The sequence below is a fragment of the Microchirus variegatus genome (assembly GCF_963457635.1).
Source record: "Microchirus variegatus genome assembly, chromosome: 17".
NCBI classification, from domain to species: Eukaryota; Metazoa; Chordata; class Actinopteri; order Pleuronectiformes; family Soleidae; genus Microchirus; species Microchirus variegatus.
The window spans coordinates 21,043,555-21,062,255 of record NC_139818.1 but is presented as its reverse complement, the minus strand read 5'-3'; the positions used below and the strand labels follow the sequence as shown (position 1 = coordinate 21,062,255).

At 40.1% G+C, this 18,701-nt stretch overlaps 1 protein-coding gene across 1 annotated transcript in view; it reads left to right on the top strand.

Annotated features, from left to right (window-relative positions):
• Positions 1-5,121: 5,121 nt before the first annotated feature.
• LOC310939139 (inactive rhomboid protein 1-like) overlaps positions 5,122-18,701 on the top strand; it is a gene marked incomplete at its 3' end in the record, with an annotated part of 34,238 nt that continues 20,658 nt past the window's right edge. Inside the window, exon 1 of the mRNA XM_083903805.1 lies at positions 5,122-5,259. The remainder of the gene's footprint in view (positions 5,260-18,701) is intronic.

Here is an 18,701-nt window from a genome sequence, read left to right as displayed (position 1 = left end):
AAATAAAAAAATAAAAATATATAAATACATTTATTTATTTTAACTAAATAACAGATGTACTTCCGGAATTTTAACGCCCTCCTTACAAAGTATTTTACGGTAAAAGCGCCTCCATCAAGCTGATTTGAAAGGACATCGACATCCGGTTTTCAAAATAAAAACACAGAGAAATTCCATATCCGATATTTTGACCGTAGTGTATGTTCGGTTCGTTTCGCAAACCTGGGAGAAAAACCTCAAACGCCGAAGTCACACAATAACACATTTGTACTTTCTGACGAAGAAAGTAGTGGTTCGCAAACTCCTGTGTGTCGTAATACGAAAATACATACATTTTCTCAAAGGACTTTGGTTTAGAAAACACACTCACCTGTTCGTTGTCCGCTTCTCTGGTGCCAAACCCAACTCGCAGCGGTAAATGATTGTTTACGCCTACATTTAAAACAGTTTTCTGTTTAACCTGCAAACGTGAAACCACGTTTGTTCTTGCGCTGCGACTGAATGAATACAACTGTCGTATTACATGCGCCGCCATGTTGGTGCGAAGTTCGTCTTCTTCTAAGCAGATTTCCGGCTGGAGGCTGAAAGGCGCAATGCTGCCCTCTACAGGCCAGACTCCGCCGCTGCATCACCTTTATTCATTTAATTTAGGTCGAAACCTAATGTAGTAATAAATAAATGCAGGAATAAATAAATAAATACATGCATGAACAATGAACAAATAAATGCATGAATAAATATATAAATAAAATAATAAATAAATGCATGAATAAATATATAAATAAAATAATAAATAAATACAGGAATAAGTAAATACATGCATACATAAATTAAATAAATTAAACAATTAACTATGAAGAATTTTGACCAGGAAACCAAATAAAACAAACATATAAAACAAACCCAACTTCTCTTTAAAAAAATAGATTATTAACTTAAGTTTATATATACAGCTTCATTTATTCATTTGCAGATAAACAAATACTCACATTAAACATTTATTATATTTATTTTAAAACAAAAAACAAATGAATACCTGGACGTGATGTGAGTGAGGTGACGAGGGCTGACTCGGCATAACAAGAGATCTCACAGAAAATGCATGTTTTTTTTGGTTCCACGTAAATAACTTGGTCATAATCAAAATTGCATCACTGACATTGTACAATAAAGATTTTTTCTTTCAGACTATGGGTGATTCAAGTGTAAATGTCAGCAGAGTGGCGCAGTGGAAGCGTGCTGGGCCCATAACCCAGAGGTCGATGGATCGAAACCATCCTCTGCTAGGCAGTTTTATGACTGGATGTAGAAAGACAATAATGAAAATGCACATCTGTGTGATACTAATACATAAAAAGGAATGCTGGAAGTGACATCTGCGAAAATATAAATGACATTAAAGTTTCAGCTCCTACATTGTACCTTTTGAGAATATAGGGATATAAATGCCTGACAGCACTCTCACACACACACTGACTATACCCAAAACTGTTTTTTCTGCAGCTGCACGTCTTACAAAAGCAAACGCAGTTCTCTGTATGTGCTGCACGTTGTGCGACTCCCACTCTGTGTGCAACGCGACAAAAGAGAGTAAATGAGTGAAGGCTGCACGCAGACAGACATTTGTGCGCTTGGCTGCTCAAGTAAGAGCGTCTGTGACCTATAAATGAATCACAAATTAAGAGGAACCAAGCAACTTGGCCCTAAAGTCCTCATAATAATCCGTAACTAATAATGAATAACACCTTTTTTAAGACCTTATACGATGCTTATAAACATAAATAAGTCAATAAAAGTGATAATAAAAGCATTATTAACTATTTGGACTCAAATTGTTTTTATAACCCATCTTCAAATGTCAAAATTATTGTTAATCTAAACTCATTTTCACTGAGGGCCACATCAGCATAATGGTTACCCTCAAAGGGCCAGATGTAGCTGTCATACAGAATAAATGTAACTAAATGTAACCAAATATAATGTAAAATAAAGGTAAATACTGCAAAATAACTTTCTGTATTTATTACTTATTCAATTTCTCTCGTCGCATGATGCACATGCAATGATACACTGCAATCTAGTGGCGGTGCCGTCACTTTGTGGGTAACACAAACACCATGCATTGTGGGAAATATAGTTTATGGTCAACGCACGCCTTAAAGCAGCATAGATGACGTGGCGGGCCACATCTGGCCCCCGGGCCTTGAGTTTGACACGTGATCTAATCTAATCTAATCTAATATATGGATAACAGTCATTTAAAATGAATTTTAATGCATTAGTTACACTTTTAATACGACTTAAAATGAATTATTTGGGGATTATAAGCATCAAATAAGTCTTCTAAGTGTCACAAACTCTATCAGTGCACTTAATCTGCTCCCACCTGAGTCGATTTTAACATATTAGGGATTACATTGTTCATATTTTCAGCTATATTCACTGTACCACACCAAAGAAAAAAATGTGAGATTTCATCCCTGCCACACCCGGCGACACCTGGCCAGGACACAAACACGATCCATTCACACCGAGCCGTATCCTGTGATCCTTCACATCGTTTCACATCACGCGATGTCCGCATTGTTGCACAGATTTACCACGTTGTGGGTGAGCGGCAGAGAGTAATGATGAGAGGGAGATGAAGGTGATCGGAGGAACCGACCGCAAGGTGGATTGAGGATGACAGGACAATGAGAGGAACTTAGAGGGTCCGAGGAACAGGACACCGACCCTGCAGGGGAGAGAGAGCATGTCGAGGGGTAATAAAACACAACTGCAGCAAACGTGAAAACAAGCAGAAAATGACATTAGTGCAGTGGAGATTTCAAGCCAATTTACTGTAGAACCTTTTAGGTAAAGGTAAATGACACAACTTCCTACTGTAAAAATATTCCGTTCAGTGCATTCTGTTTTGTAATTCATATTTAACCTTAGGAATAGATTTTATATCTCACAGTCCTGCCAAAAAATACCAACATTTTACCAAAAAGCTGGAGCTGAGATCTTTGAGGTGATTTAGGAAAAATGTCTGACAAACACTGTGCAAAATACTGGGGGGTCTGGGGGGTTAGACCACCCTGATTAACATTCAAGACACCCTGAAAGCCTCAAATGCAAAATTTTAACATGTTACAGTGTAATTGGAAAGCATGTTTTTTTCCTAGATTTTTGTAATTTCACTTTTACATATATGATCTACATACATAATACAGTTTGCATGCTTCCTTGTCCTTTTTAACCAGACAAAATGTCAATTATTTTATTTCTAAATGTGTATTTTTAATGTTTTAATTATTTGCTTTCCAAATGGCGCTGTGGAAAAAGCCCACATCTGACGGGGAAGAGAGCCAATACTGCAGCTTGGCACCTGGGGTGCTGAAACAGTATTGTGCAACAAATGGATCATGTCCTGATTTTCAAAAATTCATTAAAATTATTCTTTAAGAGATATGCTAACATTTTCAACGGATCCCTGTTCAGGGCAACACCGACTATTATGATGGTAAATTTCAAGTCATTCCGAGATACTTTTTGTTTTTTTGAAGAAACTCAGCTCACTGTCAAAGTGCATCAGGGAAAATGGATCATTTCCTCATTTTCAAAAATTAATTAAAATTATTCCTAAAAAGCTTTGCAAATATTTTCAACTCATCCTTGTTCAGGGCGATGCCGACTATTATGATGGTAAATATCAAGTCATTCCGAGATACTTTTTGATTTTTTTGAAGAAACTCAGCTCACTGTCAAAGTGCATCAGGGAAAATGGATCATTTCCTCATTTTCAAAAATTAATTAAAATTATTCCTAAAAAGCTTTGCAAATATTTTCAACTCATCCTTGTTCAGGGCGATGCCGACTATTATGATGGTAAATGTCAAGTCATTCCGAGATACTTTTTGATTTTTTTGAAGAAACTCAGCTCACTGTCAAAGTGCATCAGGGAAAATGGATAATTTCCTGATTTTCAAAAAATCATTAAAATTATTCCTAAAAAGTTTTGCAAATATTTTTAACGCATTCTTGTTCAGGGCTATAATGACTATTATCATGGTACATTTCAAGTCATTCCGAGATACTTTTTGTTTCTGGGAAGAAAGTCAGCTCACTGTCAAAGTGCATCAGGGCAAATGGCTCATTTCCTAATTTTTCAAAAATTCATTAAAATTATTCCAGAAGAGGTTTGCAAATATTTTCAACGGATCCTTGTTCAGGGCGATGCCGACTATTATGATGGTAAATTTCAAGTCATTCTGAGATACTTTTTGTTTTTTTGAAGAAACTCAGCTCACTGTCAAAGTGCATCAGGGAAAATGGATCATTTCCTGATTTTCAAAAATTAATTAAAATTATTCCTAAAAAGCTTTGCAAATATTTTCAACTCATCCTTGTTCAGGGCGATGCCGACTATTATGATGGTAAATTTCAAGTCATTCCGAGATACTTTTTGATTTTTTGAAGAAACTCAGCTCACTGTCAAAGTGCATCAGGGAAAATGGATCATTTCCTGATTTTCAAAAAATCATTAAAATTATTCCTAAAAAGTTTTGCAAATATTTTTAACGCATTCTTGTTCAGGGTTATAATGACTATTATCATGGTACATTTCAAGTCATTCCGAGATACTTTTTGTTTCTGGGAAGAAAGTCAGCTCACTGTCAAAGTGTATCAGGGCAAATGGATAATATCCTGATTTTCAAAAATTCATTAAAATTATTAGTAATTTCTTTACTTTTAGCACATTTTTTAAAAATGTCGGTTAGCTTACCCTAGCTGACTCTTAGCTCACTGAACATCTCCATAGAAATGAACGGGGCCAAAGGGGGCGGTGCTCTATCCAGACCTGTCGTTGCGAGGTATCACCGTTAGGCGGCAGTGTAAGGCCGGCCGCTGAGGAGGCAGTGCCTCGGTGGGCCGGTCGGTCAGTGTCCTGGTTCCCCTGTCATCCAGCGGCAGCAGCGGCAGCGGCAGCACGGTGCACAGCAGGCGGACAAGAGGACTCACAGGAGGAGGAGACCGGTGTTCTTCACTCAGAACCGAACGGAGTTTTGATTTTTTTTTACATCTTTATGCCACGTGATTCCCGCCCTCTCTTTTTTTTTGTTTGTTAAACGTCTTCTTCTCGCGGCGTTCGTCGCTTCGTAGTAAAACTATTTGCCCCTCGTGATGATGTGTGGCAGCGGGGTTTCACTCATGAAGTGACCGACCTCAGCGTAAGCGTGTCACCGGAGGAGCCGTGGGTGCTGCACCGGACTGAAGGTAAGCGGAAGGGAGGAGGGGGGAAACCGGGCGAGCCTCGCCGGGCTCTGACGCTCCTCACACCGGCTGTCAGGTTGTGCCTGCCGCGGTGCTCGGAGCCTCAGCATCAGACAGACGGGGTTAACGCGTGGGTCTGTGGGTGAGGTCACGGGTGGAGGTTTGGGTGTTGACTTCCAACATCTGGACCGATATTATCTTTATATTAAAAAGAATGAATAACGTCTTTGTCACGTGGAGACGTGAAAGTAAGAGAAACAGGTGTGCGTGTGTTTGTACTTGTTTGTATGCCTGTGTGAGGACCACAACCTCTACGTTATCAGTGAGGACATGTTGTGATGTGGGGACATTTTGGCTCTGGTCCTCATGTTCTCACATCTTAATAGACCTGGTTTTAGGGTTTGGGTTAGAAATAGGTCACATTTAGAGCGAGAGTGTGTGTGTGTGTGTGTGTGTACTTTTTCTGGACTAGTTGTCCTCACAGGGACCGAACCCTCGTCCTACTATTTTTATTTATTGAATTAATATGAGTATTATTTTAAACAATATTTGTGTTATGTAGCATGTAGGTGATGAGTTATACAAACAAAAATCAGGATGTCAATTTTTTTTTTTTTAATTAATAATGACATTTATTGTTGAGTTGTATTACACAATTACATTGTAGTAGTTTGCATTTGGCATTAACTGGTTATAATAAAGGTTAGGGGTCAGGGATTCCAAAGACTGGGTCCTTTTTTTTGGCGGTCCCCAAACACATTTTTGACAAGATATTATAGATATTTATATTAAAGGTGCATTATGTAATAAATCTAAAGCAACTGGCCATAAAATCCTCCTAATATGTCACAGAGACTCAGGAATAATGTTCATATAACAAACTGAACTCACCAACAACAACAGTACAGACAAAATATTGGCATTTAAAAAAAACATTTTGCAGACTGCAAATCATGTTTATGTTTTGAAATCGTGTTTTGGCATGTGGTGCCACCTACCGCCGTCTACCAATCATTGCAGTCAGTAGAGTCTCAGCTGCCGAGCAACCACGGGTTGCCTGTTACGTCAGAAAACGAAACCTAAAAGACCTCGGTATTTTGAATTTGAATGTAGTAACTGTTTTGGGCCACATTCTTACATATGGCACCTTTAAAGAATTGACAATAATATAATTTGGCTGTAGATGAGTCACTGCATTATGCACCAATGTGCTTTTTTAGGGTCATGGTAGTTTGCCATCTTTAAAATGTGGGTCCCCAAATAGAAAGATCTGCAAACGTTGGGTCAATGTGATGTCCATAGATTAATATTTCATACAGAAGCTAGTTCATTGAGAAAAATAGCTGTTGTTGACATGTAATTTGAACGTGAACGTATAATTTCTGAAAATGGGTTAAAATGCAATAGTTTGGTAATTTCTTTACTTTTAGCACTTTACTTTTTTGTTGGCCTTTGATTTTATTTCCAATGTTAATTTTTTTTAGTGTCAATAAATAAATAAATAGCTGTTGTTGACATTTAATTTTTCCATGCAGTCAAGTTAACCTGTAGCCTTTGTACACACTTGGACAAACCCATGGTTCTCAAACTGTGGTACGCAAATATCTCTCGTTGTACTAGTTGTTGAAAATCAGAAATGCTCTCATACTGTCTATACCAAGGTATGGGATCGGAGTGATCAAAAGACAGTCTTGTATGTGATTGAAAGACAGTTGCTCATCAGTGGCCGCCATGATGGACGTCTACAAAAGCTTCTAGACGGAGCTTCTCAGTTGTGTTAAGTCTGCCTGTAGCGCACCAGGAGGTCTGTAAATTGGTTGCCTTTTTTTTTTTAGGAGATTCTGAAGTTGGCCAACGCATCTTTGCCAGATGTCTGCAGAGCTAAATCAAATTTCTGGCACATTTGGCTCGGTTCATACTCACACACACACAGATGACACACACATGGGTTATGCAGCTGCTCTTCTTGTTCTTATTATTTATTCGGACAGATAAAGCGAAGCATTAAAATAAAGATTAGCGGTTAGCGGCCTCATTGACTCCCAACTAGCAGTTAATGCCTAACCATAAACACACCACAATTAATATCTTAACCAGTTCCTCAGGAATGAGGTTCTGCCTCATCAGGACCAGGTTTCGGTCCCCTACTGGTCCTGACAGGGTCAGTGTTAATGCCAGAAAAGGGTCCAAGGTGATGAATGGTTTTTCAGAGTGCCACTGCTGTTGAGATGAAGGGGATCGCTGCAGTTTCTGGACACTGCACAGAAATCCCACAGAGACAATTAAACTGCTGACCTGTGTCATCAAGGATTTGTTTTGCCTTCCTGTTTGGAAGGAGGGTAGGAAGCAGACTTTTAGGCCAGATGGCAGTCACTCACACACACACACACACACACACACACACACACACACACACACACACACACACACACACACACACACACACACACACACACACACACACACACACACACACACACACACACACATCTATACACACACCTGGAATGGCAATTCGGATTTACCACTGAGGGAGACTCTGGATTAGAGGCCAGGTTTTGAACCTGTGACCTGCGGTGTTTGCAATGACTCAGTGAGTGAAGCCACAGGAATCACTGAGGGCATACACACACGTAATATCTGATACACAAACACACACACACACACATACACGCACATTACTTTTTTTTGTTATAGCTTCCAGATCCCAGTTTTTCTAATTAAACGTACATTCCCATCATCTAAAAAAAATCTTTTGCAGACTGCAAATCATGTTTATGTTTTGAAATCATGTTTTGGCACGTGGCTAGAGCTGCAACTAACGATTATTTTACGTAATCGATTAATCTGTCAATTATTTTCTCGATTAATCGATGAATCGTTTGGTCCATAAAATAAAAAACTTTGATCGTTGTTTGTCAAAGCTGGAAATTATAATGTTCTCGAAAGTCTTGTTTTGTACACAAACCAAAATGATTCAGTTTTAATGATTTCTTTGTTCATGTGGAGCAAAGAAACCAAGAAAATATTCACATGTAAGAAGCTAAAAAAATCAGGAATCTTGTTTTAATCATGAAAAAAGCTTCAAACCGCTTATCGATTATCAAAATAGTTGGCGATTAATTTAGTAATCGATTAATAATCGATTAATCGTTTCAGCTCTACATGTGGCGCCACCTACCGCCGTCTACCAATCATTGCAGTCAGTAGAGTCTCAGCTGCCGAGCAACCACGGGTTGCCAGTTACGTCTGAGCTACAGTGGCGGAGAAAACGGAAACCTAAAAGACCTCGGTATTTTGAATTTGAGTGTAGTAACAGTTTTTGGCCACATTCTTACATATGGCGCCTTTAAGCACTGGAATATTTTTGTTATTGTCGTTATTGTTGGTTTTTATGTCAAGGAAAACTATGGGAGCGTTTGTGCAGTGCAAATACACATTTTTGACAGTTTTTTGTGCAGTAGAATTTTTTTTGTTTTCAGTCATATGTTTTCACTCCTTGCAACTCTGGCTCATTTTTGAATTAGTCTCTGTCTGTCTTGATGTAAAACAAATCACTTCCTGTAGAAACAAATACAGTTTTAAGTTCATTGAACTCAGTTTAATGCAAAATGTCATTTTGTTTGAAAAATGTCATAAAATAAGTGAAAACAGCTTGAAACGGTTGCGTAACCAGGCGTCCATGAACCCCCATACCATTTACCATGAGACCTGCACCTGCCTCATGTGGTGTGAAGACAGAAGAACACACGCTCCTCTACACAGGAAGCTGGCACATCCTGGATGATATAGATATCTGCTGTGAGCTGTCACTCTGCATAATGGAAGCGTGTGCGCAGAAGGCGCATCTATGCAAGGTTGCGAATGTCGCAGGTGTGTGTGATTTAACAAGAAAGAAAAAAAAAAAGTTTTCCTCCTCCGCCCTGATCTCACCACGTTAAACGTGTTTGAACAGGTCGGATGGAAAAGCAGCAGCAGCAGCAGCAGCGACAATAGCAGGTTTATTATTTTTTGCTCTCGGGAGCGAAAACGGCGGCTTCGTGTTCATACGGAGCGCGGCCGACATCGGCGCGGAAAACTGGTTTGACTTTACAGGAGCCCCTCCAGCATTTTTAAATAGCAGCCGAGGCTCAAGATGAGTGGATCGTCAAAAGCTTATTTTTCACACACACACAAATCATTTCAACTACCTACGTTTCGCTTATATTGGAATCTACGATTGAGTTTTAAATGGGTCCATTTGACAAAAGGAACTCTTATAAATGCACTGACAAGAGAAACATCCCATTATATTACTGCTTTTTTTCCCCCTGCAACTGTTGGGACATATATAATTCATACTCAGAGACCGTAACTGTAACATTTATTCACGCTTCATTTCAGGGGTTCACGTTTTGACAGTAATTGGAAGCGTTCAGATGACAATTTCGTTTTCCTTGTGTCAGATTTCAGCAGCAGATCTGGGAGAATCCAATCCAGATTTCATTTATTTGTCAGATTTAACAAAATAAAAGTCAAACAAGGAAACATTCCACACTATGAAACATTTTAATTAAGGCCCTTTAAAGCAAAACAATATCTACGCGTAACTAGGTCTGCGATTGTAGGTTTTATTTCGAGGTTTATCTAACATGTCTGACATTGTTTAGATGTAATAAACAGAATTATAGATTATAGAAATACTTTTGCAGTCATAATTGTGATCATACAACACAAGTTTGAACCAAATTTAGGTTTTAACCATTCCAGTTACGAAGCATTTGACTCTTAGGTTCTTTCTTCAACTACTGAATTAATACAAATGTCCATTATTTTGGTCGAAGAACCAAAAAAAGGCTATTAAAACTGTATAAAATGCATCTGTGTCTAGATCATCTAATAATTTCACCCTTAAATCATAATCTAGATCCTTAGAAAACTTAATCCAAATCTGTCTAAGACTTTTTTTTTGAGTAATGCTGCTCACAGACAAACACGGGGCAAAAACCCGGCCTTCTTTTATGGACTTTTACATTCCTTTGAGCCTCATCTGCACTTTGTGGTTACTGCTTTTGTTAAATGTTGGCCTTCTGCTAACACTCAAAACTAAGAGGGTGATTGTGATAAAGATGCTTAACATCTGCCTGCACTTGATTTTGGCTTCACGCAACCCCCTGTAAATTTTGAAAGCTCTTGTTTTTGACGCTCTGACGTTTCTGTGGTTATCTTATCTTGCAGTGGTTTGGCACCAGTTGCATGACATTAAAGCAGTAGCATCTGACATGGAATTGTGGTTATTGGCGACATCATAACTCCAGAAAGAGATGGAAGAGATAGTTGCAGTTTTTTTTGAGGTTTTTCTGTCAGGCAGGAGAAACAGAAAACTGGCGTGCAGTTAGTTTTACCCTCAGTGTCCTGAAAGACAACATTTGAAGCTGAAGATTTAACCTGATCCCAAACAATCTGGTACAGGATTTCTCTAATCCTCGTCTAATCACGTCTCTCATTCTTATCTGTGTATATCGTTGCACTGAATCAGGCAGATACACCTGTACTATCAGTTTTTTTTTTTTTTTGTCAATATCTATTTCAGTTATACTGAGTGTCAGCTGTAGGGATTGTGAGTGTATGAAAAAGTACAGTACATTTGCACGGATTGTCGAGTGTTGAAATGCGACTGCAGGATCAGTGACTGGACACCGGTGCAAAGAGGTCACCGGGCGGTCACGAGTGGATCATTTACATCAGGGTATGGGGAGGATGTTTAATGGACAGATGTACGTACGCGCTCTGGAACATCCATCTCTTGAGTGTGCTTTATTAAAACACACACTAGGTTTCTGGTAGTCTGGTAGTGCGACAGTGTTTTTGCTGTTTCTGGAGATGTTTTTGCAATGATAAAACCCTTAGAACCATACACATGCTCTGATTAAGAATGGATTCTATTACAGTATCGTAGTAATTATTTATAGTTGTACTTATAGTTGATGTTACACACAGTCAGTGTTTTTGAAATTGCCATTGTATTTGAACCGGCAGAATCAATGGGCCAATTCCAATTCCTATCTCAACCCTTAAGCCCAATATACTCCTTCGTAAAGTGCTCTGCGTAGGCTATGCAGAGTCCTCTGCGTCGACGCAGAACCTGTTGTAGAGTCTCTGCGTCGTCTCCGGCTGCACGGAATATTTTTTAAGTATCCGTCACTCCGTCAAGGGACAACGGAGACGGCAAGAGCTGCGATTGGTCCTCAGGACAGGCCGAGCGAAGCTGCTCTGTGCCGGCTCACAGTGAGCACCGAGCGTCCACAGAGGGCGGAGCTGAACACCGCCGATTTTGTCGCTGCCGAACTATAAATACGTCATATCTTAACACACACAGCACATGTTTAGACTCTAAATGGCCAATTTCTCGCCTCAAATTATCTTAAAACTGCGTTCCGGGACACAGAAAAGTGACAAACGGCCACTGTTTCAACAACAGTCTTTCTCCCTCGGACGCCATTGCTCACTGTAGCCAAAAGCACAACAACCTTGCGCAGCGACCCCTACTGATCTGGCGGGAAATTGCAGCGCCTATCCGTCACCACGACGCAGAAGTATAAAGGCTCGAGTGGTCTACGTGGTGACGCAGACAGATAACGTATTACGCAGTCGGCCTTTAATCTTAAATAACCCTCAAAACCAAGTGTTGAGGGTTATTTTGTCACTTAGAAACGGGACACCCCTTAAATGCAGATACGTCTTCAGACTGTAGGGGGCAGAATAACGGGAAAGCTGCTCCAAAAAAGAAGAAGAAGAAGAACGCATTTAGGTCAGGATTATTTATTACGATCCGTTTGTCGGTCAAGTTATTAGGTTGTCAGTAAAGTTATAAGATGATACTCATACAAATACCACAACCACGGACATATTCAGCTGACAGTTACCACACACCACGGCTTATTGAAAAGTAAACCATAGCAAACGATCGCACCGGCCGGCTATTGACAAAAGATCGTAAAATAAAAAAAATAAAAATAAATGACGTCAGTAATCCATAATATGGGCCTAAACTAAGATAATACAATGGTTTTCATCATTTTTATATCTCTATTAAGAAAGAAAATACTTTGTAGCACACTCGTTTTGCTGCTTTCGACGCCATCTTTGTTATGTCAAAACACGCAATGCATTCTGGGTAGCCCTTGGCATCAAGGGTGGTCTCGGAAAATCTCAATATTGAGGGCGATACAGCCCTTAAACTTGCCCCTCAACTTCATTTTTCTGAGCACTTTTTGATTTTTTTTTTTCAAAGCAAGGAATTGGAATTCACCCATAATCATGTAAGCAACAGTATTTGATAAATGAATTACCATTTTAATCATTTTATACAACACTTTTTTGCAATTATAGTCAGTGACTAATCTACCTGACAGTCCTGGCACAATATAAATTATAGAACCAAATCCTACAGAAAGAAAAATGATGAGGAGAACAAGAGGAACAAAGGAGACAATGTGGCAGGGAGTGACAGGAGAGTCTAGAATATAAATAAACTGAGGAAACAAGAAACAGGTGTAACTGATACAACGCAGGTGACAGTAATTAACAAACAGGAAACACCAGGAAGTGAGACAGACACAAGAAACTGGAAGGTAAGACAACAATATAGACACTAATGCATATTAAACAAAAGTCACAAAATCAGCGACTAAATCATAGTTTTCAGCATTGTGACATCACAAACTATCTGTTTAAATTTTGAAGAAAGGTTCACTAGAAACATAGCATTGTTATTGTTAGTGACCTTTTTTTTTAAAAGGCCTGGATGACATGCAGCCTTTAACAAAAAAAAAAAAGGAATTTTAATCTTCCCATTATGTGGCACATACTGTTCCAAACTCTCTTTGATGACAGCGCCGTCCCGGGGCAGAGGTTGCCTGAAGGACTCCAGACGTCTCAGTGTCAATCCTGAATAACTTTCTTTCAAGCCACAATTATGACTTCCATTTTTACCCTCTTCAGGATTCTTTTCTCTCTCCCCCCCCCGCTCCTCCCTCCTCCCTCCCCCAGCCCCATCTCACCCTAATGTGGCATCTGTGGGCAATTACTATTAAGTTTTCATACAAGGCCGGCCAACAGAGGAAGCCGTTGTGTTGCAGCTCACAGCGTGCGTTTGCTGGCTGCGCAGACGGACGGGCAGGAAGGAGGGATGAATGGCTGCTGAGGAGGCCTATTCATGTCGGCTGGAGAGGCCATGCTCCATTAGACACTAGACCTTCCTGTCACCACACAACTGCTCCACAGACGGGTCAGCTGAGCTGCTGCCTTTTGTCTCTTGTCGTGCCCGTCGGCCTCTCCAGTGTCTCTCCTTCCACGTCTGCGTTTGAATGCCACGCGTTTGTGCATGAGCATACCATGATGACATTATTATAACGCCATATACGGCTGCTACTGTTCAGTTAGCACACAAGGAAATGCAGATTCAAGCCATTTAATGAAAGGATAACCTCATAAAATGTGCACCTGTTTAAGTCTAATATTATGACCCCGTCCCAATACCTCCCCTAACGCTACATTTTTGCCCTAACCCTAAATTTTGCTTTTTTTTTGCATAACTTTTGCATAACTTCTTTAAAAAGAAGTGGAAGGTGAAATTACCCACAACGCTTTGCAAATTTTTTCAACAAAGATGACGGCCACGTCTGCCGAGGAACAATTTCGTTGGAATATATTTTCGCAAAATAAGCACGTTACAATGTCGAAGTGTGTTGGAATATGTTGGTTTGATATACATCCAAAGGACCGTTGAGCTTTGAACACTAATGTCAGAAAATAACTGACGATTTATGAAAGCTAGCTAGCTAGCTAGCTAGCTAACATAACTAACATATTCCAACACACTTCGACATTGTAACGTGCTTATATGCGAAAAATATATCACAACAAAATTGTTCCTCGGCAGATGCGGCCGCCATCTTTGTTGAAAAAAAAAATCAGCCCGCTCGCTGAATTCGCAAAGCATCGTGGGTAATTTCATGTTCCACTTCGTTTTAAGCCCCCATCAGACCTCACTATATTTTGAAGGTTGACTATAACGGCAAAATCGCAATTCCCCTTGCTTCCCCCGACACGTGAGCTAGTAGCTAGTTAGCAAGTAGCTAGCTAGTTAGCGGCTATTTGCAGAGTGCTTCGAGAGCGTTTGTCCGTTCACTGCGCTAATTTGCACATAGTGGTGTCCCAATTCCATAGGGAAGCCACATCCCTCAACTAGTGGAATTCACGGTTGAGGTGCACTCTAAACCAAGTGGACATTTTAAGGGGGAGATATTGGAACGGGGACAAACTTACAACAGTGAAGTTTGTGTCACCTGCACCAAAGTCCGTGTACTTGTCATTACGGTCGCCCTCAGGACATCCGCGGAACAACAAATTCCTCAACGGTTGAATGACTGCCAGATATCGAAAATGAAAGTTATCCTGGAGAAAGATTTTGGACAATTCTAAAGCCATAAAATCTATTATCTATCGCAAAAGGATTTTGCGAGAATGTGTTTTTAACACACGTTTTTAATCACTCATGTATTATCACTCATCGGAACAAGAGTGGAGGGTTCTTGCGCCGTTATCTCTGCACTCTACGCTACGGTTCAGAGGCAGAAACATGTAAACTGGTGCAAATGTGTTGCTGTGGGAAGCTCCGTGGACATGTGCACAGGCTCACTGCATGCATGGATAGAGGTATGAAATAACAAGCAGGAACATGCATGTGCGCACACACACTTGTGCACACACACACACAAACACCTCCTGCAGCTTTTGGCCGTGCAGCAAGCCCACACACTGAAACTATGCAAATGGGTCACATGTTGTTTGGAGGATGTGCATGTACAAGGAAGACAAGTGTTTGTGATTTCGACTCTTCTACATCCATCTCTCTCGTTTTTTAATCGTGTTATTCTCTACTTGGCAGTTTAGACTCAGTACGGCATGTGCTATTATTTATTTTTTCCAACTTCTTTCATCTTTCTTCCCAAACGACATAAAAATCCTCTCTGCTTTTTTTTCCATCTCTCCATCTGCTGCAGTAGTTTCCTCTTCGCTGTGCTTTGACACAAACCAGGTCATGTGTGTGTGTGTGTGTGTGTGTGGCCGTGGCAGTGTTGACATATTGCCAGTGGATGCTTGTCGTAGCCTTTTTTTTTTTAGATGTTAAAATATCTAGATGCATGAAAAACACGGGCTACGTTTACCTCCAGGTTTTTAGGTGACGGCTTCTGCAAAGACGATACCGCACGTCTTCCGAGCTGCCTTCCTGTGCAGACTGTTTTCGTCAGAAAAATGTGGGTGTGAAGGCGAGGTGCAGCGCAGCGCAGCGGGTCGAGGTTGCGAATACTTGCCGCGACTCCAGGTGCTTTTTATCCTGCTCGTGATGAACAAAGGCAACTTCCCCACAGGCCGCACGTCAAGCACTTAATAGCAGTAGCCCGAGCCAAATCCTTTAATCATCTGTTCATATCTTTCAGAGGAGGTATTTTACTGACGGACAAAGATCTGAGACTTTTTTTTTGTTTGATTATGCAGGAGCCAGGAGTGCAGGGAGTGTCACTATATATTCTAACTTTCTCTTCTTGTGCCTTGGTTTCAAGTTGCCAATAAAATCACTCCTATCATAGAAAGTGATTGCCCCACACTTGGCGATAATTGGCTAAATTATGGTCCTGATCTGGCCCTTCTGACAGTCGTGGGTGCTGATTTCTAACAGATTATGTGGCCAAATTATCCTGTAGTGTGAGGGATTAACAGGCTCGATTTTAACGTAATTGGATACATAAGAGTCTTCAAATCGTAAGTATTAAACATGTTTGATATTCGCGACTGAACTGAACTGAAAACACATTTTTTTGCAAATATAATGCCTGAACTAAAATTACACGACACACGATACAATCAATTTATTTTGCTGTACACGCAGCACCCTCTGCTGGAGAGTGTTGGTAATTACTTCACGTAGTCCGAAGCACTCGTAAGCTGTATATTTCATCCCGATTTTTTTTCATGATATGTTAGGGCTGGGCGATATGGATCAAAAGTCATATCCCGATATATTTAGGCTGAATATCGATATACGATATTTATCTTGATATTTTTTTCCGCAAAGTGAGAGCCGTGAAATGAAGTCAAAAGTCGTTTTATTGAATTTTTTCAATAATTGTTTACAAAAAATAAAATGTAAACTGTACTAGTTTACAGTGAGTACCTTTTATTGAACTCAAAGCTCCGTTAGGAACTATATCGATATATGCAATATGGTCTAATCCCATAACCCATTTGAAAATATATTGATACATGTTTTATATCGAAATATCGCCAAGCCCTATAATATGTTGATTATTTTCTCGATCAATCGAGTAATCGTTTGACCCATAAAATGTCTCAAATGTCTTCTTTTGTCCCCAAACCAAAATGATTCAGATTTAATGATTTATTTGTTATATGGAGCGAAGAAACCAGAAAAAATTCACGGTTAAGAATCCCCGAAAAATCTGAAAATTTAATTTAGTCAGATTCAACAGTTTAATTGACCCTTCAACCGATTGATAGTGAGATTAAGTGGCACACCTATTCGTAAGATAGGACAGGTGTTTATTTTATTACTAAAAACAGATTTTCCTCATGTTTCTGTTGGCAGCCGTGTTTTTTCGCTGAGGGGCGAGTGTGCGTGTTGAGGGGGTGATAATGGAAAAGTCAGGATGTAAAATGTTAATGCTCTTCAGTGAAATGAATGAGAAAACCAAGCGTCGCCGGGCCAGACGAGGGCCAGCGGACGCGAGTCATTAAAAAGCTTCAAAGGCGTCTGGTGACAGAAGGTAAAGAGGGGCTTTGAGGAACTGAACAGAACGAGCACCAAGACAGTTTGCACAAAGCTGTAAAAGCTGAGTGTCCAGAGTGTGGAAGTGTAGCAGCGCAGAGGATGAACTGTTCACTGTGTTAACAAGATGTAAGACAGACCAGACCAGCAGAGCCGTGTTAAGACAGATGGCCCCGCACTCATTAAGACCCCACGATTGTGGCTTTTGTGTCTGTGTGTGTTGCTATGTTATGGGGGAAATAATCCCACACACAAGGGAATAGAATCCAGATTGATGTTAGTAGTTTAAGTCAAGAATAAGTGTTGTGTCATGTACAGTCAGTACAGTCTTCTGAAACTCTGGTAATGGTCTGTTCTTGAGCAACAGCAATTATTTAATCTGTTTTGACAATTGTGTACAATCTGTGTGTGAATGTGAACTACACTCTTGTGCTAAGTGCTAAGTAGAACCATTTAAGGTTCTTCGGCTTGTCCTCATAGGAGAACCCCTTTTTGGTTGCAGGTAGAACCTTTTATTAAAGGTGCCATATGTAAGAATGTGGCCAAAAACGGTTACTACATTCAAATTCAAAATACAGAGGTATTTTTGGTTTCGTTTTCTGACGTAACTGGCAACCCGTGGTTGCTCGGCTGCTGAGACTCTACTGACTGCAATGATTGGTAGACGGCGGTAGGTGGCGCTACATGATTTCAAAACATAAACATGATTTGCAGTCTGCAAAATATTTTTTTTAATGCAAATATTTTGTCTGTACTGTTGTTGTTGGTGAGTTCAGTTTGTTATATGAACATTATTCCTGAGTCTCTGTGACATATTAGGAGGATTCTATGGCCAGTTTTAAAACCCTTTAATCAGGAAGCGGGTTTTAAAGGGTTCTCTGGATCAAAATGGTTCTTACTTGAACCATTAGTGTTACCAAGAACCCTTGAAAAACCCTTTCTTCGGGAAAGGTTTTTTCAGAAGCAAATGGTTCCAGGTAGAACCTCAGCCCTTGTAGAAGAACCCTTTGGAACCCTTATTTCTAAGAGTGTGAAGGAAGTCATCATCTTGACATTTTCCAAACATTTTCTGACCAAACAACTTATCATTTAACCAAGAAAGTAACTGACAGATTAATCCATAGTGAAAGGGATAATTAGTTGCATGCTATTGATCCAGAGGAAACACTTTTCCCCCTCTAAACACAAATACAGGACAATGGAGAGTCAAGAAAGTAGGGCAACCCATAGCCAAGCGGAACGGAGAACTTGTCTTGTGACCCAAGGCTTGCCAGGTTTGAGTCCCCTCCAGGCCAAAGGCTGGGGCGCAAGAACCCCGATCCCCGTTGCTCTAAATTGACCCCATTCACGAGTGTGCACTCATTGTGCCAGTCCACAAGCCCAGATAAATGGGAGGGCTGCGTCAGGGAGGGCATCCGGTGTACAAAACCTCTGCCAAATCAAATATGTGCCGATCATCTGCTGTGGCGAGGGAGCAGCTGACAAGGCTACAAAAAAAAACAAGAGGGAATCAACAATGTCATGTGGCAGCAGGGGATAAGCCCCAGTTATTGGAATATTAATGGAATTAAAAGAATGATTTGCTGCTCAAAATTGAACATGTGATGATTGATTT